The sequence below is a fragment of the Urocitellus parryii genome, unplaced genomic scaffold (assembly GCF_045843805.1).
Source record: "Urocitellus parryii isolate mUroPar1 unplaced genomic scaffold, mUroPar1.hap1 Scaffold_163, whole genome shotgun sequence".
NCBI lineage: Eukaryota > Metazoa > Chordata > Mammalia > Rodentia > Sciuridae > Urocitellus > Urocitellus parryii.
The window spans coordinates 244,092-266,732 of NW_027552143.1; the positions used below are offsets into that span (position 1 = coordinate 244,092).

General features: G+C 48.1%; 1 pseudogene; it reads right to left on the reverse strand.

Annotated features, from left to right (window-relative positions):
• Positions 1–5,159: 5,159 nt before the first annotated feature.
• On the reverse strand, positions 5,160–5,595 carry LOC144251715 (immunoglobulin heavy variable 4-38-2 pseudogene; annotated as a pseudogene).
• Positions 5,596–22,641: the final 17,046 nt, after the last annotated feature.

Here is a 22,641-nt window from a genome sequence, read left to right on the forward strand (position 1 = left end):
ACTAAATATTTCTTCTTTGTTTGAAGTATTAGCCTGGTGAACTTTAGTTATTAGGGAAGTATTGATAGGGATGACTGTCAGGTTAAAGTTTAGAATAGAGTTTGGATTTTGAGATTGGTTCTGTCACTTTATTTGTGTTATACTAGGAAGCTTAATAGATTTTAAGTGTTTGATTATTAATTTATAAAATGTATTATAGTATATAGCAGTTCAAATAATTTATATTTTACCATGTTTAGCACAAAGTAGATGATTAATTTATGGTAACTTACATCATAACTTGATCAGTAGATTTTATAAAGGCTCAAATTTTTCATAACATTTTATTGAAACACTTTTCATGAGAAATTCTAAAAATATAAGACTTCTTAAAATAGAAACTAATAATATTTTAATATAAAACCTGGTAAAAAAAATTCTCTCTTTAAGGTCTATAATAGGAATAGGAAAAAAAATCTCTCTGTAAAGAGCCAGATAATATATTTTAGACTTTGTGGGTTATCCAGTTTCTCTTGAACTATACAACTCTGCCATTAGAGCATGAAATCAGTCATAGAAAATAGGTGAACAAAGGGCATGGCTGTGTTCCAATAAAACTTTATTTAAAAGACAGTGGGTCAGACTTGTAGACTTTCCTTTGTCAAGTCCTGTTGTAGATAGTCTGCTTTTTCTTCCCTTCACCCATTTGCCTTTTCAAATAAATGACTATGTGATGTTTTGGTTCTTAGAGATAAGGTATAGTTTTCTATGCCAAGACATGTGCTCTTCATATATTTGTCCTTAGAAAGAAAAAAAAATTGGGACTAATCCTGCATCACTGAAGAGTTTTCCTTCAGAAACAAAAATACTAAGAATGATAGAGAATAAGTGATTATTTATAGAATTTGAGCACACTCATATGGGAGTTGGCTAAATAGTCTGTGTGAGGCTGTTACTTCAGTGTTGGACTGAAGTCTGCCAATCATGAAGTGAAGGAGGAAACAGACAAGAAGGAGGAGAAAACAAAGACAAACCAGAACACAACAAAAGGTACTGGAAATCCACCTCTAGGTCTCCACGTTTAGTGAAACATGGGACTTCCAAAATTCAGCCCCTGCCTTATGCCTGGGTCACATAAGACAGATATCTGGCAGGTGCTAGAGAGGCTTCAGGCTTGGGACAGGGAAGCTTCTTGTTCTCCCTAGGCGAACATGGCTTCCTCTTCATTTCCTCTGCAGAGCTCACTTGAAGCCATTCATAACCCTGAGCTGTGTAGGAGAAAAATTCAGGGAATGTTTCCACACAGCTATACTGACAGAGTGCCACAAATTCTGTAGCTGAATTACAGGATCACCTGCCAAGGAATTCAGAGACAGTGTCAGTCAGTGTCATTCAAATTTAATCACGCTACCTTACTTCAGTTTCTGAGATAGCTGGAAGACAAATACTGCTGACTTCAGTATTTAAGAAACTCCAAAGAGCACCCACTTTCCCTCCTCCCTTACCCATCTGAATAATTGAAGGAAATTTGAGAAAAAAAGAGTGGTGATCATCAATGAGATTGCCCCACACCAGATTTCTCTCAGACTCTCTTGTCTGTCTTCCTCAGGCTGTCTCTTCTCATTGTTCATTCTCTCATATTCACTGATATCCTCAAAATGATTGTCTGGAAGCTTGTATTTCTTTATATTGAAGATAAGATTCTGCCTTCAAAGTATGAGAACCATCACCAGAAAGCAAAACATGTACATTACTTGAACACAGAGTCACTAGGTAGGGCCAGCAGATATAGTTCTGAATCTGAATCTAGATTTGAAAACTTTTGGAAGGATCTTCATAGTTTGCCTTAGTTTCCTTACACATTTCTTTTTTGCATTTATTGCCTACTTCTCATCTCTAAGAAGCTTTCCAGAAAACACATGCTTCCTACCTATGTCTTCATGAGTCTAAATACACTCAAACATGGGAACAATAATAGGAGTATCATGCATGACCTAGATGAAGCCACACAGTGATTATTGGTATTCAGCAACATAGTCTTTATTACTCTCCTATGGTTAGGAGAGCAATCCTCATGATAATAAAATAATGCAAACCAAACTCATTGTGAACATTTGTGTTGCATCCCCTAACTTCTACACAGCATGAAATAAAACTTGGCACAGATTTCCAAACCAACACATTATTTCCAAAATTTCCCCTGCTAGGTATAAACCCCATGAAATGAAAGAAGGAAGGGTCACACTCATTTTCCAAGACATGTTGATGCTAAATTCAAATTTTATTTGAGACTTAATAAATTGTGAATATATTCAGGACACAAAAAAACAAAGCATCTGAAGTTTTGTGAATAGGGTTAAGTAATATTTACAATGTCAAGATATACCTTAGACTTTCCAGTTTTTTCGTGGTGCCTAATGAGGCTACAAGTAAAGTAACATTGAAGATTTCCTACTTAAATGGGTGTATCATTGGACATAATTTCAGTAGGAAATTGGTCGTTGAAATGTACCCTAAACTACTACAAATGTATTACCTTTGTCAGGATGAATGATTCTTTTACATCAGGAGCGTACCATTAATATGATTTCTCTAATGCATCTAGAATGAACTCGGTATTCCATAAGGGTGGCAAGTTTCTTAAGAGACTTTGTTAATATGTTTGTGGGTAACTTAGGTCCAGGAGGAAAAACAAAACAGTTAAAGCCAAACATTTAGTGAAAGATATCTGTGGTTTATTATAGATAAAATATGATAAGTAAATACATACACACACACACACACACACACACACACACACACACATAAACTCCAATACTAACCTGCAGTTTGAAGAAGAATTTAAGTAGTTAACAGTTTTGCCTTGTTTTCCCAATCATTTTGCCACAGTGTATCATAAAAACTCGAACGTCACTAGTATGTTTGAATTTCAGATGGCTGCATTTCTAATCAAATTTTGATCAATTGCACTGGTAATTATGTGTGTGAAAAGTATGTAAAAATATATATTATTTAAGAGTTACACATTTTAAAAATAGCATAATTCTAACCATATTATGTTTACTTTTCTATTTGTAGTATCTTCTAGTATCAATCTTCAGTTATTTACAATGTAAGATAATAAAGGACAAAGCATATGCTTACCTTAAGAACACAGCACAATATTCCTACTGGTGGCACACATCTGTAATTCCAGCAGCTCCAGAGATTGAGGCAGTAGGAACATGAGTTTAAAGTCAGCCTCAGCAATTTAGAAAAGTCCTACGCAATTTTGCAAGATCTTGTCTCAAAAACTAAAAAGGACTGTGGATGTGGTCCATATTTAGTGCCCCTGGGTTCAGTCTCTTGTACCAGAACAAACAAGCAAACAAACAAAACAAAACTAAAAGCAAAAGCATCATAGCACAAGTTTTCCAAAATTGCATAGAAAAATCTCTTTTCTTAGTGTACAAATGAGATTAAGGAGTGACATGTATTAAAATAATGGCTGTTCTAGACTCAACCCCACTGAGTTCTTGTCCCTTAAGGTTCTAACACTTTGTTATTTATGGCTATGACCATGTACATTTCTCTGTGATTTTAGGCACAGAAAATGTTTTTCCTTGGTTCATCTTGATATAAGTAAGAGAAACTGATATTCCTCAACAATGTTTATCAAACTCCATGGGAGCAAAATAATAAAAATAATCTGATGGAAGCAAAATTTTAAAACTGCTTGTCTGAAACATTTCCATGCTTTAAATTGCTAATAGAAGCTGGGCACAGTGGTGCTCAACTGTAATCCCAGCAGTTTGGGAGAAACAGGAGAATCACAAGTTCAAGGCCAGTATCCTCAGCAATTTAGTGAGGCTCCTTCTCAAAACAAACAAACAAATAAATAAAAATAGATAAGTATGTGGCTTAGTATTAAATTGGCCTTGGCTTGAATCCCAGTACCTCTCCCCACCAAAAAATAAATAAATAAAACAATACAAAAAACAACTTAACAGAAGCAATGAACAAATTCTATTTACACCTAACTTAATCTTCCTTATCATAATTTAAAGACACAGTAATTCCAAAGGAACTAATACTTCTTTAAATTTATACTTCTTGGCTTTGTTCCAGGTAATACCTCTCTTGGGGGTCAGCTGAACTTTTGCAATAGGGACTAAGAAGCTCTTATGGCTTAAAAGCACTAATTTCACCAAAGCCTGCAGAAGTCCAGGGAGATAACTAAAAGCAGAATAAAATCTCAGCATCTTTGCCTTTGTTTTGTATCAGTCTCCTTTCTGCCTCAAACTTTGGGTCAGACTCTGGCTCAGCTGTGTACACAGACATGGTAAACATTTAAGGAGTGTCCATCTGACACTGGTAATCCTCCCCCTTCAAGGCTAAAGACATCAAGATAGGAGTAAATACAAAGGTCATAAAGCATGTGGAGATTGCCTTCATTTAGAAAGTGGGCCAGGTGGAGAGCAGAGTAGACATTCAGTTCCTACAGAGGGCAGCTTAGAAGTAGAGAGTTTTTAGGATCATCCTTTCAAAGATATGTAAAGTATCCTTTTCTCTAGGAAACTTGGCTTTTGTCTCTCAGCCCTAGATACTCACAGCAGCAACAACAAAACCTCCAAAAACCTAAAGGGTTACAGAATCACTTCCAACTATTGGAGGTGACCCAAAAGAGTTTTTAACTGTGACAGTCCAGCCGCTAAATGTGTTTCAAAATGCCAGGCTAAGATTTTTTTTGCCCCTATGAAGAAACAAGAAAAACAAGTTTAGAATGGGACCCAGAACAGGGAGGACTCTCCTGAGGAAACCGATGGAGCTGCCTTTTGAGGAAGTTCCTTAAGGGAGAAATAAGGCCCCAGCCTTTGCCTATGTTCCCTTAACTCTTGTCACCTCTGATGACAAAACCACATCAAGAAGGAAGCCAGGAAAGCTTTTAAAATTCTGACCTGAGGTAGGTGGAGAAAGACACTACTGACTCCATAAGACAACAGCATGGGATGATCTGAGGCAGAAGAGACCTCCAGATTCTCCATGATGGGATCCAGGGAGTCACTGATCACCTGGAGAGAAACCATCCACTCTCCTCTGCTGCTCTGAAGTTGGCACCTGAGCTCCTGTGTGCTGAGCGCCCCCTGCTGGCCCTGGGCACCCTGTAGGAGGTTAGTGTCTGGGCTCACACTGAATACCCCTCATATTGTCTCTGGCACAGTAATAGGTGGCTGTGTCAGGGAGCTCAGCTGGTGGGAGAACTGGTTCTTGGACGTGTCTCTGGACATGGACACTCCGCTCTTGAGGGATGGGCTGTAGTAAGTGCTACCATCATACCATATGCGTCCTATCCACTCTAGCCCCTTCCCTGGGGACTGACAAATCCAGTCCCAACAGTAACCACTGGTGATGGAGAATCCAGAGACAGCAAAGGTAAGGGACAGAGTCTGCGAGGGCTTCACCAGGCCAGGTTCTGACTCCTGCAGCTGAACCTGGCAGAGAACACCTGGGGACAAAGAGAGTCACACCCTGTCAGTCACTGGCAGTCACAACCTCCCCATGGACACAGGTCTGACACTGGGGACACTCACCTTGGGGAGCTGTGACCAGGCACAGGACAAGACCCAGCAGCCTCATCTTCTAGACTACACCTGCCTTCCCAGAGACCTCAGCCCTGTCTGAGCAGACAGCTGGGAGCTCCCACAGCCCAGAGGACATTTGAACCCAGAGCAGGAGGAGGGATTTGCATGTGAGTGAGGTTCTTCTGATATCTGGAGAGGCTGAGGTCAGGCTGCCCAGGTCCTCTGTGCTCCTGAGATGTGTCCCTGTCTTGAACCCAAGTGGAGCTTTACCTGTGAGAGGAGAGCAGGTGGTTTCATGGAATCTGGAAGGCTGTCAGAGGAGGAGCCCACCCTCCTGAGCCCACTCTCCTCCAAGCCCATCCTCCCTGCACCTGGGAGGGTCTCAGAGTGGAAGGAAAGTGCCCAGCGTGCAAGAGGCCCAGGTTCACCTCCCAGCCCTGAAGGAGAAGCCCTCATTGATGACTGAACAGAGCCCAGGGCTGAGGATGGGGTTCCCCACATCCAGGAGAAGAGCCCCCCCCTTTGTTCTCAGGACTAGTTCTTCTCTTTCATCTCTGTGAGATTAGGGGGCTACAGACTGAGCAGGAGAGGAGGGAACAGGGTCTCAGGAGGGCAGGGGCTTCCTGCTGTGTGCCCATTGCCCTCCCCCACCCACTGCCCTGCTTGTCCTCCTCACTGTCCAGCCAATGCCTGTGGACAGCAGTGGGTGGGAGTCTGCCCTGAGCTCCTCCCCTCAGCTGTCCTGCCCTCTAGTCTCCACCAGGAGAGGACAGGATGGAGGTGCTGGGCCAGGTGATAGTCCTGGGAGCAGAGGCAGCTCTCAGCTGCAGCCTGAGACTGAGAGCTCCTGAGTTCCCCAGAGCAGCAGAGCCAGGCTGACAGCAGACAGGATGACATGCAGGGCAGTCTGGGTGAGGGAGGAGGCCCAGTCCCCTTCCCTATGCAGCATCACTGCAGTGAGACCTGCCTTGCCCACAGCCCAGCATTTGGAGAGAACAATGGACACTGTCTTTAGTGAGGTGGGGTCACTGAGAGGGCAGATGTAGTTGCTGACCTCCTGATGAGGCTCAGAAATTGACCTCCTGCCTAACTGAGTGAGAACAGCACACTAATAAGACATGTGGGCTCCTCTCCTCATTCCCTGTGGTGTTGACCATGAACTCCCTGCAAACACTGAGCCTGCAGCACCCACCTCCTGGTCCTGGAGTGGCTCAGGTAAGACCTGCTGGTCTCCATGTTTTCACCACCTGCAAACCCATGTGTGGCCCTGGGTGAGGTTTCCACTAACTATCAAATCACCTGACTTCTACAGTGTTCTTTCAGGCTGACCACAAGGAGACATCTTCAGATGACTCCACCTCCTGACCAGGGAAACCTGGATCCTCCATACGACACTCTTCCCCACCTCACCTGTGCCACATGTGAGCCAGTGGGCTCCAGCCAGCCAAGGCTTCACATGGCCCTACCTGATCACATTTCCATCCCTTGACCTCCAGACTCATTTTCAGCTCCCCCCTTCATTTCTTTTATGATGAAGGTTTCATGGATTCAACATCTTGTCTCACCAGTCTTCCCTGTTACTTCCTCACTCATGACTGTGTTGCTTTGAAACATTCTTCAGTGGCCTCACTTTTACCTCAGATGGTTCCTTCTGTAGTTGGTGACAATTGACAGACCTGACCAATTAGCATGGCAGCCATGGCCAAGGTTGCTTTTATATATATTTAGAAAGGAATTTCCTCTAACCCACTTGCTTTCTAAGGCACATTCCAACCACTGCCTCCTCTTCCTCCTCCCTTTACTTCTATTTCTTTCCCTCCACCTTCTCATTTTTCTGTTCATTCTCCTTCTTCTTCTCTTTCTCTTCCTCCTCCTCTACCTCTTCCTCCTTCTTTTTCTCTCCTTTTCTTCCTCCTCCTCTTCCTCCTCCTTCTCCCCACCTTTTCTTTCTCCTCCCCACCTTCTTCTTTACTATGGTCGAATTCAGAGGCATTCAATTACTTATCCATATGCCCATCCCTGTTTTGTATTTTCTTTAGGGACAAGATCTCACTGAGTTGCTTAGTGCACTCATATTGTTGAGGCTAGTTTTGAACTTATGATCTTCCTGCCTCAGCCTCCCAAGCCATCATACCTACCTCAGCCTCCCAAGTCATAATCTCCTGATGCTTGAATCATTGCATCCTCCTTCCACATTGCTCTTGGGGACCATTGCAAACAGCATGATCACAATGCAGAGACATTGCAGGGCATGCGTTCCTCCATAGCTGGTCAGAAAAACATGTTTTCAGAAGATGAGGTATGAACAAGGAAGGTGTGTAGGGAAGCTCCTGAGTGTGGTGCTGGGTGGGAAATTCCTTCTCAGGTGGCTCATGCCCTTGGACAGTTACAAAACTACAACAGATTTGAACTTGGATTAGACCTGGCCCCCAGGGCTGAGGAGGTCTGGGAGCCTCCAGAGCGGGGACACTCTTGCCTTACAAGTCTGGAGCAGGAACAGCTTCATCTTTCCCATGTTCCTGTGATGCTGCTTCAAAGACACAGGTATAGCTCCTCCTCTGTGTGCACAGAAAAGAAGGAGAGGATGTTCCATGAACATTCCCTCAACCATGTTGTTGTAATCACCAAGGCTCAGCAGTCCAGTTCACATTTTCACATCAAACACTCTTTGTACTTTGTGGGTTTTTGGATTAAAGTGCAGACACTTGAGCACATGCAAGTTTGCATTTTAGTTCACACATCCAATTCCCTTGGATGCTGATTGAGTGGACCAGGAAGGGGCAGAGGCCCTTGCTCCTCTGTCGGAGTGGACATAGAGAACAACTAAAGACATGGACACACCCTGGGACTGGGTGAAGGGTTGGTCTGTGCCAGCTCTGAACTGGGTCCTGTCTTACCCACGAGCCCAGTTGGCAGCACCTATGGGGCTAACTGTGGAGGCATACAGGGTGATAGAGTGTGGAGATGGCTCATCCTATATCTGGACTCCTGAGGGTGCCATGGTTAGACCTGGGGCTCAGGCAGACCTTTGTCTCAGTTGTGTCCCCACACAGAGTCCAACTAGGGGACTGCTAGAGCATCCTGGGATCAGGGCCCCCAAAGGCCCCAGAATGTAGATCCACCAGCTGCAGGCCCAGCTTGGAGGGCAGCAGGCAGGAGGCCCCACCCTGTGCAGCATGGCCTGAGGCCAACAGAGACATGGGGTGGGACAGCCTGAGGCTTGGGGACAGGACCTCTGCCCAGTGTGCACAGCAGGTGGGCTGTGAAATCCAAGAGACCTGTTCTCAAGTCCAGACCCAAGATTGTTGAAGCACCTTTCATGATCATCACATTGTCTCTCAATGGATGTGTGCAAAATATGCTGTCCACAGAGGAGGAATGTCATTTACCCAACAAGAATGACATCCTGTCCCTGCTGGCCCTGGGCATGGCCCTGGAGCACATGGACCTAGCTGGAATGAGTCACACAAAGGGACCCCATCACCACACAATCCCTCATTTGGGGAAGCTCCTGCATAGGGTCCTGGGAAGAGAGAGGACAGTGGCCCTGGAGATGGGAAGGTGCAGGGAGGGTGAGGGTGGGTGGTGAGGGCCACATGCAGACAGGGCCTTGTCCTGGGGCTCTGCAGCTCACAGGGCACATGTGGCCCACAGCCAGGCTGTGCTTCACAGTGACTGGGGCAGAGCAGCTGGTGGGCTCCCCACACCCAGGAGGGACAGGTGATGGACAGCTGGGTGTGCACAGCCTGGGACCCATCATGACACCTGGCACCCCTGTGTCAGGGTGCTGTCCTCTGCCTCACTAGAGCTAGATTTCAGTGTAAGTGTGAAAAATACAGCTGGAATGGCCAGGTGTTGTCTGATGGAGAGAGATGCTGACATTGTTAGTGATGTTGGTGATCAAGCACCCTCACATGAGGAAGACAACAACATACAACAACTCATTGTTAATTTACTTAAAAATGTATTTAACTTTTAAATTATTAAGTTGAAATTGCATAACTACATGCAAATGTTTTAATAAAAATATCAAGCTTGGGCCATCAAATGCAGACTGTCTGCTGTAAGTTCCACTTGAAAAAAATTCTTTATGTCACCTTCTTTCTCACTAAGGCCTACTCCAGTCTCCCACATGGGAAACCCAGAGAGCAGTGGAGCAGAGTTCTTGGGACCAATGCAAACAGCATCATCACAATGCACAGACATTGCAGGGAATGTGGCCTTCAATGCTGGCCAGAAGAACATTTGTTCAGAGCATGAGAGAGAAACAAGAGGATGTGGTGACAGGAACCTCCTGGGAATGGTTCCCTAGGGGGAATTTTCTTCCCTGGCAGCTCATGGTCAACTGCAAAAATACAACAGCTTTGAACATGAGTTTGATCCCCTCCAGGGATGAGGAGGTCTGATGTGGCCTCCAGATCTGAGACACTTTTGCTTTATAAGTCTGGAGCAGGACAAGGTTCATGATCTTTTTCATGTTCCTGTGATGCTGCTTCAAACACACAGGTGTGGCTCCTTCTGTGTGTGCCAGCAAATAAGGAGAAGGAGTCACATAGAATTTAAATTTCTCACCTTATTGGAATATTTATCAAGGCTCAGAAGTTAGTGTGGAAATTCAAGAATGCATTAGTCCTTCCAGGAACATGGACTCAGAGTAGTAAAACTGAGTATTATTTACTGACAATAGATTTTGAAAATTTAGTGAAAAATTCAGCCCTATTTCCTGTCACTTTGCAAAATAACAAAGTGAAAATCTTATTCAGAATCTTCAGATATAAAACTGAACCATGAACTAGAGAAATTTACTGCCTAAGGCCCATGGAATAGAAAGGAACCTCCACAATCAACAGGGGAGCAGCCCTCAAGGAACCACTGCACCTGCTCCTGGGCTGACCCAGAGCTCACTGAGTGCTGGGCGCTCCCTGCTGGCTCCTAGGGCCTTTTCAAAGAGGTTTGTGTCTTGCTCACATTGAGGTCTCCCCAAAGGTCTTGGCTCATTAAGAGGTGGCTGTGTCCTCTGCTCCCAGACTGCTCCATCGCAGGTACAGCAAAACAGCTTTGTCTCTGGAGATGGTGAATGTGCCCTTTATGGTATCTGGGTAATAGGTGCTACCACCACTACTACTAGTAACATTTCAGAAGGGTAACTGATGTGATACAGCAATTTGTATACGGGGTAAAAGCGGGAGTTCATAATCCACTTGAATCAAACCGTGTAATATGATGTATTAAGAACTATGTAATGTTATGAACGACCAATAAAAAAAAAAAAAAAAAAAAAAAAAAAAAAAAAAAAAAAAAAAAAAAAAAAAAACATTCCAGATCCTCTCCAGCTCCTTCCTAGAGCTGGTGACCCAGTGCAACCAGTAGTCACTAAAGGTCAATGTAAAAGCTGAAGGGAGATTCATAGGGACCCCGAGGCTGCACCAGTACTTCGCCAGACTCCACCAGCTGAGCCTCACACTGGACACCTGCAAAAACAGAGGCAACCTGGTCAGGACACTGGCACTCATCCACTCTTCCTCTCACTCCTGTCCACTCACACTCAGGATCTCTGGTTCTCCATTCATTACCTTTGAAAACAGCCACCAGGAAAACCCAGCTGAGCACACTCTCCATGGTGAGCAGCTGTGTTCAGTCCTGGTCACTGAGTGGGCTGATCTGGGAGTCCAGGGCTGGGCTCCTGTGCAGAGCTGCAGGGTCAGGTGGGCTGGTTTTCATGAGCAGACAGAGGCCCTATTTGCATGTGCTCCTGCTATATAGCAGCTCTGGGTGAAGGTCACATAAAGGAGCATTGAAAGTGCAGGTGAGTGTCATGGGGCAGATAGGTGTACTAATAGCACTCAGAAAAGTAAAATTTCTTTTGTTTATTTTTTTCTGTTTTGCATTTATCATCCATTAACTTGTATTACACATGCACATAACCATAACAGAGGGATCAGAGTTAAATCTATAATGCAATTCTAAAATCACACAGAAGCAGGTGTGGTGGTTCAAGGTGTACAACGGATCATATTTGGCAAGAGCAAGTTGTGTATTTGAGCTTTGCTCTCACCATGAACATGACTGCTGCCCTGTTTGTCCTCCAGCTCCCAGGTGCACACACCGGGTACCATCCTCAGAACCTCTTTTGTAAATGACCTAACACTCGGTGGGAGCTAGGCTAACTCAGACTAGAACAGACTTTGGGCTGGATAATCTCAAGGGCACAGGTGAGGCTCTGGTGTGTGACCCCCTGACTGATGTCAGGCCATGTGAAGGACAGAGAGGGGCAGAGAGGGGCAGTGCAGGCAGAGCTGGTGCTTTGCACTTTGGCCAGGAAAGCAGCACACTTGTGGTGCTGCCCAGGAGCTGCGGCCAGGAGGGTGAGGCCAGCAGCTCCACTGGGAGCAGAACAGGGCTTTGCACCAGAGGATGGAGGGTGTTTCAGGATCCCAGGTATCAACAAGGCCCAGCTTCCCCAGCTCAGAGGCAGAGATGAAGATCTGAAAGACCCTCCAGGGCAGGCCCTGAGGGAGAGAGCTCTGGACTCCTGACCCAGGACTGCCCAGGGCATGGTTTCCCCTGTTCAGCCAGCAAGGGGCCCAGAGGTTCCCAGCCCTGGTTCAAGGGCATCCAGGACCTGCTCCCTGCTGAGGGTGACTTTGTCCTCAGCCACACCATGCTGGCTTTACAGGGTGCAGACTGTGAGAGCTACAGGGTCAGGGTGGGTTGCATGAATACTTGAAAGGAAGGGCTGGGAGGTCAGATGGGGGTCAGGGGTCAGAGTCCCTGCTGGCATTCCTGGCAGGTGATGCATGGGGCTGTGAGATAAAGCCGGGGCTCCTGAGGAGACACCTGTATCAGAGGAGCCAGCAGTGAGAAGCCCTTGCTCAGAAAGCTGCAGGTCAACATCACTAAGAGGGAGTCCAGACGGTATGTCCAGCTGGGCTGTTTGGTGGAGTTGCTGAGAGCCCTCCATAAAACTTGGGAGAACGGAAGCCCTCTTTGATCTTAAGGCCCACAGTAGGATTTCCCTGAATCTTTTGGAGTCTTTGCACTGGACTTCTTGGTACTGCTAAAGTATTTGTGCATTTAGGAATTTGAGGATGAGGAATGAATGTGTCTGCATTATGAGATGGACGTGAGAGCTTTATTTCCAGGGATAGAATGATTAGTGTGCATAATTGTCCTGCAAAATTCCATGTGCTAAAGTTGTTTTGCAGCCCCTTGGGCTGTGGGGGAGTGGGGAGTGCTTAGGACATGGGGACTCATGGAGTTTATGTCAATCACTGTGGAGAGGCCCTGCAAGGGAACTGTCAGACCCCATCTCTGCTTCCCTCCCTTTGGAGTCCTTCAAAGTAGGTGAGTGGCTGTCCCCACAGTGGGCTCTCTGCATTGCCCCCGGCACACCCAGGAAAGGTGTGAATGCAGTGGACTCCTCTCTTCATGGACTAGAGCATTGGAAGTCAGGAGCCAAAGGAAAGCTTCTCTTCATGTGTTGATGGCCTCAGGCACTTGCCACAGGGTGCACAGCTGAGGAACCCAATTTAGGTTACAGTGCTGCCTCTTCCTGGCCTCATTCTCCTGTCAATGTAAGATGCTAGCCTCACAGGGGCAGAGCTGGACAGGGGCTGTGGTGGTGAGCAAGGTCAGGAGAGGGAGGGGCTGAGACAAGAGGCACATGGCCATGGCTGACACAGGAGCACTTGTCTGTCCTCACCCAGAGGGTGGCTGTGGGCAGCATGCTCACCCTGCAGACCCAGCAGAGCCAGAGTCCTGAGCTAACCAACAGGCCATGCTCAGGCACTTGGACCTCTGCTCCTGCCTCCCCAGTACTGTTGGTGGTGCAGCAGAAGGATTGGAAGTCCTCAGACCATGAGAACAGGCATGAAGCCCTCATTCTTAATCAGAGACACTGAGTCCTGCATGCAGCTGTCCCTCTTGATGACAACACAGCAAACTGACCTTCAGATGAGGGTAATGACTCTGATGCTTCCATTCTTCAAAGGCCCTTGAGTTGTGCAGACTGCAGTCTACTCTCAGTTGTGTACCAGGAGAGTTTGCCTCTCAGAGAAATTAATAAGAATAAGATGAAGAAAACATGTACTTATGAAAGCAGGAAAATTTATCAAAGAGTCTGCCCCATGCTAGGTGCTTGGACATTCCCCAGGTCCTCTACAGCAGGTGCATTTCAGGGTCTCTGAGGTTCTACAAGTAGAGAAGGAGAGAAAACCCCACAGGCCTACAGGAAGCCTCTCACTCACAGCTTCTTGTCTGCATCTGCTCCTTGGTCCCTTTCTGTCCCTCATGGTTCCCCAGTGCACTTGCTTGTCCTGAGCTCCACCCCTGGTCTGAGCTTCCCTTATTGGTCCTGATTTTCATCTAGTGATTCTGATCACCTGCTTGTCCTGAGCTCCCTTCTGGTCCTAATGTCCTAGTTTGTTCTTAGCTACCATGCATGGAGGCATGTGTCTGAGGTTACCCTGAAGTACCCTCACTGTGGTCCTGCACAGTCATACACAGCTGCATAATTGCTGGTCACAGATCTCAACTGTAGGGAAAAGTAGTCCTTACATGGGTCTCTGGACATGGTGACTCCACTCTTCAGGGAGGGGTTATATGTTGTGCTTCCATTACCATCAGTGAGCCCCATTCATGGCAGCACCACTGCAGGAGGCTGATGGATGAACCTCCAGCAGTAACCACTGGTGAGGGAGAATCTAGAGACACCCAGGTTAGGGACAATGTCTTTGAGAGCTTCACCACCTGGGTCCTGAGTCCTGCGGCTGCACCTGGGAGAGGACCCTGGGGACAGAGAACCAGAGTGAGTCTTGAACTCAGATGCAGCTGCCCCAAGTCTTCCTCCTTGAATCCCTGAGATCTCACATCTGGGAGCCTCCAGCAAAAGGAAGAAGGAACAGGATGTCACCAGGTTCTCTAGAGCAAATTCCCATCCTAGAAAACCCCTTCCAGGTATAGAAGACACTGAATGTGTGTGAGCAGGTCTGCGGTTCAACCTGGGGCCTCATTGTGCATCTGTTGTGGGGAGGCTTGTGTCAAGGACGTGGAGGGAGGAGCAGACACCTTTCTCTTCGGGGGATACTGCTGGCTGCGCCCTCAGGAAGGTCCATGCCCTGCCTGGGGTGCATGTCACCAGGCCCAGGGAGTCCTCTTTCCAGAGTGATATGTGGTGGCACTTTCCAGGGAGCAGGATGCATCCACACATGACAGACGGCTTTGGGAACTGGTGACCAGGCTCACCTCCCAGAGGACATAGGCCTAATGGCTGTGTGTGTGTGTGTGTGTGTGTGTGTGTGTACGGATCACAGAAATGCAGGCTATACACACCTATATCTTACTCTAAGTTACAGAATTATGATTCTAATACATGTGCAGTCACCATAATCTCATGTTCAGCTTTAGGGTTTCAGAGTTTGATGGAACATCTGAATGTTGCAATCTATGTCATTCAGAGCAGATTCCCTTAGATGCAAAGCTCATCAGGTGCTGGAAGACTTTGGGTGACTTATGACTGAGCTCCACGTTTCTCCATGGACCTTGCTCTGGACTGTGTGGTGACAAGGACGTCCCTGGGAGGGTTGGTGCTCACAAGCTGCACACACTGTGATTCAGTGGGGTGTAGACCCTGCTCACCTGGGTCCACTCCTAGCACTGTTGGCAGAGCACTCAGGCCTGGTTCTTGCCTTTTCCTGTGGAGAGAAAAGGTCCTGCAGGAGCAGCTGGTCCTGTGGATTCTGCCCTTGGTGGAGAGTCCCTCTGTGACTTGCCCTCCGTGACCGTGTGACACAGAGTCCTGGATTGTGGTGACATCTCCTGAGAGTGGTGGTGGCACACAGAGCCCATCCATCCCTCTTCACCATGAGACCCTGAGGAGGTGCACTGCACATGTGACCTCCAGTCTGGAAAGGCACACATTGGGGATTGTAGCAGGAACTCTGTGTGTGATCTCTATAGCAGGGACCTTAGGAAAACAATATTGTCATCTACTTTTAGTGCCATGATTCTCTTTGGGACACTTAAATTGTCTCTTTGACCTTCATCCTGGAGCCCACAAGGTTACCTGCTCTGCTCTTGCCAAGACATGCCACAGCTATCATTTGGGCAGGTCACAGAACTCTAGCCTGTGCCCTCTCACATGCATCTACTGATATAGGTCCAGCATTCTCTGAAGATCCTGCCTAACTCTTCTTTCAAAGAGCCATGTTGGAAGCTGGGTATCAGCTTTAGTTTAGATATGAGGTGCTCCAACCCTCTTGTGTGAGACATTGGGAGAATTTGCAGAGGTGACAGGGTCAGATTATGAAGGTTGGGATAAATCAGTGGATTAATGCACTAACAGGGAGTGAGTGGGTTTGGTAAATGTAGCCAGTTAGGGTGTGTCTGTAGGATACAGGTCCCTGGAGGTGTATATATTTAGTGGTTTATTTTTGATGAGTGGAGTGTTATTTTGATGTGGGGAGTGCTTCTCTCTCTCTCTCTCTCTCTCTCTCTCTCTCTCTCTCTCTCTCTCTGTGTGTGTGTGTGTGTGTGTGTGTCATTCATCATGACACTGTCCTGAGAAGATTTCTTCTCCAAACACCTCTGACATGATGTTCTGCATTAACTGTGTCCTGACCAATGGAGTCAGATGGTGGTGGACTGAACCTTTTGTCCCACACCATGTTCTTGACAGGTATTTTGACCTCAGCAGTGCAAATATTGACTAAAATAGGAATAGGAATCCATAGAGGTGACTTTGCATGATTGTGTGGTTCAGAAGCATTTGGAGCTTTTTGATGTGTGTGGAAGATTATAGAAAGATTTACAAACCCACACTGGAAAAGTGTTAGACCACTGTGTGTGAGTTTGATAGGGGGAGGGGCTTATGGTGGGACTTGAGGAGACCATAATTCTGTCATAGAATTGCCTACTTTCCCCCCATGTCCTGATTCTTTCTTTGAAGATGGGTTTAAAGGTGATGGACTTGTTAAAATAGCAGAGGGACTTTAAGGACAGCACAGCCTTCAGGCTGAGGCATAGATAAGGCTGCCTGGTTTTAGCCATTTAGTGTGATAATGAGGAGGAGGAACAGAGCAGAAAGGTGTGGAAATCCTGCAGTACAGTTAGAAATGTGTGAGTGTAACTGAGGCTAAAGAAACTGGGATTGTTCAAGACAACACTGTCACTAGAGAAATGCTAAATACTCTCCCTGGAAACAAGATAAAAGATGGCTTTGCAGCACCTGAGAAATTGGTAGGACCACCCCCATCTCAGGCTCAAGGTGAGAAGAGACCACGGAACACCCTGCTTGCAGAGGGGGAGTACAAAGTCATTTCACCATTCTCAGCCACCCAGGCAGGCAGAGTCCACTGTGGCCATGGTCCCAGGAGGCCAGGTCACTGCTGGAGATGGTGGCAGACCTGGGAGCCAAACATGTGGTGCAGGTTCTGCAGGATTGCTGGACACTGGAGGTTGGGTCAGGTCTTCCAACAAGACTCCAAGGAAGGTGGGGAAGGCCAGAGATTGGAGGGTCACAGTCCCTGTGGTCTGCCCCTGAGAGGATGTTGCATCAAGATGTGAGGAGAAAGGTGAAACTCCAGGGGAACAGTCCCCCATAAGAGATGCCAGCAACATGGAATTTATGCCAAGGACACTGCATGAATCCAGCAGAGACCAGCCCCGAGAGAAGCCATGAGGCTGCACCCAGCAAGGTCACTGGAGCTGAGCAGCACAGCCCTGTGGGTAAAGCAGAGGATGCCATGTGCCCCAGGTTCTGGACACGGAGCTACAGGACCTGCTTGTCCAGCTGGACTTTGGTCTCACTTTGCTCCCATCACTTTATTCTATGCCTCATTTCTAACTTTCAAACTGGAGATGTAGACTCTGCACCTTTATATACCAGACACTTGTAACTTGGTTTTGAACTTTACTCCCACAGTGAGGAGTTTGCCTTGAGCCTCAGGAGAGATTCTATACCTGGACTTTGGGTCACCCTGGGACTGTTAGGACAGTGCTGACTCTTGCAGGTGGTCTCAGTGCATTTTGAAATGTGAGATGGGCATGAACATTGGGGGCCTGGGGAAGAACACTAAGGTTTAGAAATGGAGTGTCCCCAAGAGATCGTGTATGGCAATGCAATAATTTGTAGAGATGGAAAGATTAGATCATGAGCATTGGATCCTAATAAGTGGACTCATGCACTGATGTGGATCACTTGGATGGCAACCAAATGTAGGAAGGCTGTGTTGGTCTAGGTAGGTCACTGGGGTGTGCTTTTGGGGTTATAATTGTGTCCCTGGTGACCAGATCTGTCTCTAAGCTTCCTTGTTACCATATGCTGAGCTGGTTACCCTTCTACCATGATGGTCTCCCTCACCTAGGACCAGAGCTGTGGAGTCTGCTGACTGTGTACTGAGACCTCTGAAACTATAAGTCATCTTCAAGGACCTCAGGATGGGCAGAGCTGGGCTCCAGCTCCCACAGGTGTGTGGCATTGCCGGGTCCTTGTCCTGCTTCTGCTGTGGACACCCTGTTCGTTTCTAGGTGCACACTCAGGTCACTCACCCCACACTCCAGGGACACAGGGGTGAGGAGTGGACCTAGTGCCCTCTGTGCACCCTGAGACCAGGTGAGCTGAGGGTGTCCAGGTCAGTGAGTCACAGCAAAGTCACTTTGTGGGGTGAACTGAGATGAGGCTTAAGGTGGGCATAGGGTTCCTGATCCTGGCAGAGCTGGCATTTGGGCTCTGAGACTGTGAGGTGCGAGGCAGCAGGGAGCTCTCTACCACCCAGGGCCAGGAGAGGCCCACTGCCCTGCAGACACCCAGACTGACTCCAGACACTGCCATGGTCCCTGGGGTGGAGCCCAGCATCAGCAGGACCTGTGGACACCACATCCACATGCAGGACGCCACCTGCCCAGGGAAAGGCTCAGGCAACCCATGAACCAGGGTGGGAGAGGTCACCAGGAAGAGATGAGGAGGAGATGTGACCAAGGGTGGAAGGCAGCTGTGCAGTCACCACAAGAACCACTGTGTCAAAGGACATTTCTATGATGACAGCTAAGACATTGTGTGGTAGGCTGAGTAGTGTGAGTGTCTGTGTGTGTGTGTGTGTGCGTGTGTGTGTGAGTCAGTGTGTGTGAATGTGTGAGTGTGTGTGTGAGTGTGAGAGAGAGTGTGTGTGTGTGAGAGAGAGAGTGTGAGTGTGTGTGTGTATGTGTGTGTGTGAGTATGCACACATGGGCTGAGGACTCTGGAATCCCGTGCTTTGGTCTGGAAGAGGAGGCTGCAGCCTTGGTGTGAACTGACAGCTGCCTGCCCTGGGAAGTGTGAGCCCAGGTCAGTGTGTAAAGAGCACCTGGCAGGGTCAGGGTCATGGCTGTGATGGGTGGAGGTGTCTGAGAGCCTGCTGAGCCTTCCCCATGTGAGTCCTCTGCAGCTGCCCAGGGACTGGCTTCTGGAGCAGGGGGCAGGTCTGGAGCCCAGGGACAGCAATGTGACAAGGTAGTAGAGTCTGCCTTCCAGGGGTCTCACCCATACAGTCTCACAGACACACACACACATACACACACACACACATATAACACACACATATATACACATGGACACACAGACTCACACGTGTACTGTGCAGCCTGACCTGAGACAGGTGGAGAGAGACACTCCTGACTCTATAAGAGAACAGCGTGGGATAATCTGAGGCAGAAGAGACCTCCAGATTCTCCATGATGGGATACAGGGAGACACTGATCACCTGGAGAGAAACCATCCACTCTCCTCTGCTCCTCTGAAGGTGGCACTTGAGCTCCTGTGTGCTGAGCGCCCCCTGCTGGCCCTGGGCACCCTGCAGGAGGTTTGTGTCTGGGCTCACACTGAGGTCTCCTCACAGTGGCTCTGGCACAGTAATAGGTGGCTGTGTCCTCAGTGGTCAGGGAGCTCAGCTGCAGGGAGAACTGGTTCTTGGATGTGTCTCTGGAGATGGACATTTGGCTCTTGAGGGATGGGCTGTAGTAAGTGCTACCATCATACCATATGCGTCCTATCCACTCTAGCCCCTTCCCTGGGGACTGACGAATCCAGTCCCAACAGTAACCACTGGTGATGGAGAATCCAGAGACAGCAAAGGTAAGGGACAGAGTCTGCGAGGGCTTCACCAGGCCAGGTTCTGACTCCTGCAGCTGAACCTGGCAGAGAACACCTGGGGACAAAGAGAGTCACACCCTGTCAGTCACTGGCAGTCACAACCTCCCCATGGACACAGGTCTGACACTGGGGACACTCACCTTGGGGAGCTGTGACCAGGCACAGGACAAGACCCAGCAGACTCATTTTCTAAACCACACCTGCCTTCCCAGAGACCTCAGCCCTGTCTGAGCAGAGAGCTGGGAGCTTCCACAGCCCAGAGGGCCTTTGAACTTAGAGCAGGAGTAGGAATTTGCATGTGGGTGAGGCTCTTCTGATATCTGGAGAGGCTGAGGTCAGGCTGCCCAGGTCCTCTGTGCTCCTGAGATGTGTCCCTGTCTTGAGCCCAAGTGGAGCTTTACCTTTGAGAGGAGAGCTGGTGGTTTCAGGGGATCTGGAAGGCTGTCAGAGGAGGAGCCCACCCTCCTGAGCCTAGCACCTTCCTCAGGACCCTGCTCCCTTCCTGGTGCCCAGTCTCACTCACCACATCCTCTCAGGCTCTGGGTAATGAGTTCTCAGTTCTGAGTCCTGCACACTGCTTTTTCTCCCACTGTCTGCTACTGTGACATGGTCCTTCTGATTCTGAAGAACTTGTGACACTGTCATATTGGTTGTGTGACATAGGTACAGCCTTCCTCATCTTGTAATGTCCTGTAATCCAAGACACATCAGCACCAGCAGGGAGACTGGATGCAACATGCGATGGAGAGCATTTGGGAAGAGGAGGAGACAGACTGTCTAAGTGGCTGTCCCAAGAGGAGCTGTGCACTGACATGTGACTTCCCTCTCTATGTCCAGCTCCCTCTTCATCTGCAGAGGTTTCCCTGGATTCCAAGGGATCAGCTCAGCGTAGGTCCAAGGTGAGGAGAGCCATTAGTGAGGGAAGCCGCTATGGATGAACCTCCTTAAGTGCTGATGCTCCAGGTTCTGAACAGTTATTGCATTCAGTCAGGCAGGGTAGTGCCAGGTCCAGTAACATGGGTGCTCTCCCAGCTGGGATACCAGGGTGTGGCTCCAGGAGTAGGTGTCACCTGCTGGGGTTGAGTCACACTCACCTGTTCCTTTGTAATCCTACCCTTTCTGCCTTTTTCAGATAGAAAATTCTAAGAAACAGCATCACCCCAAATAAAAGCCAACTTCTGAACGTGACCCCTCTCTCCTGTCAGCCTCTCTGACCTTCTCTTGTTCCCCTTATGGGGAGCCTGAGGTTGGGAGATGGAGAAAGCCATCATGAAGCTTATAAAAGGTATTCTGTGTCTGTGTGGTACTTTGTGTCACCCCAAATTCACACAGTGACTTCACTTCAGCTGCCTGTGCTGGACGGGGGTGTCAATGTAGAGGAGCCCAGGCCCAGGATGCTGCTGTCTGAACCCTCAGCAGTTACAGCCACCTGCCTGTCAGATTCCAGCCCCATCCTCCCCACATGTCTCAGTGGGATATGTGTCTGCAGACCCAGGGGCCAGCCCTGCTTTGGTCCCAGGAGCAGTGCCCATTCTCCATCATCCTCAGGAGGGAGGGTGGAGGAAATGTTGGGGACACTCCTTCCCCAGGGAAGATGGGGTGCACAGCTGAGCTGTCAAAATGCTGCCAACAAAACCGAGAGTCCCCCTCAGAAGTGGGCTTAGGAGAAGACCCTGCTCTTTGGAGTAAGGGAACGTCTGACCAGCCGCCGTGCCCAGTCCTTGTATCCTGCTGTGGTGAAGAGTGGTGCTGTCAGCATGGGGTGGAGGTCTAGATTGCTCCTCCCAATGGTGGAACCAGGTGGCAGAGCTGAGACCCTTGTCCATCACATCCTGGACCACTGAGTACTAATGGTTTCTCAAGCACAGTTTCTCAAGCCCTGGGATGACGCAGCAGAGAGGAGAGTCAGGGGCCTCAGGAGGATAGAGCTGCCTGCTCTGTGCACACTCCCCTCCCTCCACTCTCTGATGTGGCCTGTCCACCTGACTAGTGCATCTACAGATGTGTGCAAGAGAGGACACATCCTGAGCTGTCCACCCAGGCACCAGGAAAGTGTCCTTCAGAGAAAACCACTGAGCTGTCCATCAGCAGGATGGGGACACATGAGTTCTGAGAGAGACCCATAAACTTCTGTGTGTATTTCATGGTAAAATGAAGGGAAAAAAGATGGTTTCTGCCTCTTGTGTGAGTGTAACACCCACAACACTGTGCAGTCCAACCCCCTTATGTGGGGACTTCCAATCCTCAAGGCCACTGCAGACATTTTGTTACTGGCTGCTAACCTGCTGCTCCCAGGGACACACAGGGCTGGTTCCTGCTGGCCTCTGGTCACATGTTCATCCCTGAAATGACACCTTGGTCATAGGGGTCTTTGTAAACTAGTCAGTTTCATGTAAACTCACAGCCTGCCCCATCTCCTACCACCTCCTATGCAGCACTTGCAAGAAATTAGAGAAAATCCTGCCACATTCTCCTGACCCCAGAAGGTGCTCAACCCCCAGGCTCAGCCTTCACACTTGTCTCACCTTCTGGAATGTGTGAGACCAGCAGCTCCATCCAGGGAAGGTTTCTCATCTCCCTCACCCTGAGCAGCCTGGCTGTGCACACTTCAGCCTCAACTGCAAGAGACACCGTTGGTGGCACTTCTGTATTTTCACTGGAGGAATTCAATAATCTGGTCAGTCCAGATGTCACCAGGGCCACATGCACAGTTAGGGTCAGTGACCAGTTCCCAGAGCACCCTCAGGCTCAGATCAGCTGATTTCTCTGCCTCTTTGTGTAACATCAAATTTGTGATTCATTCACCCTGAGCTCATGGCCAACACTACAATACCAGAGAATCACCTTTACTCACATACTTACCCTCTTATTATCTTCCCACCTTCTAACACTGAGGAAGGACAAAGGGCACTATACCAACATCCCTGAATCTAATATAAGTGCCAACTTGCCAACATAGAAAAAATGTGGAATTCC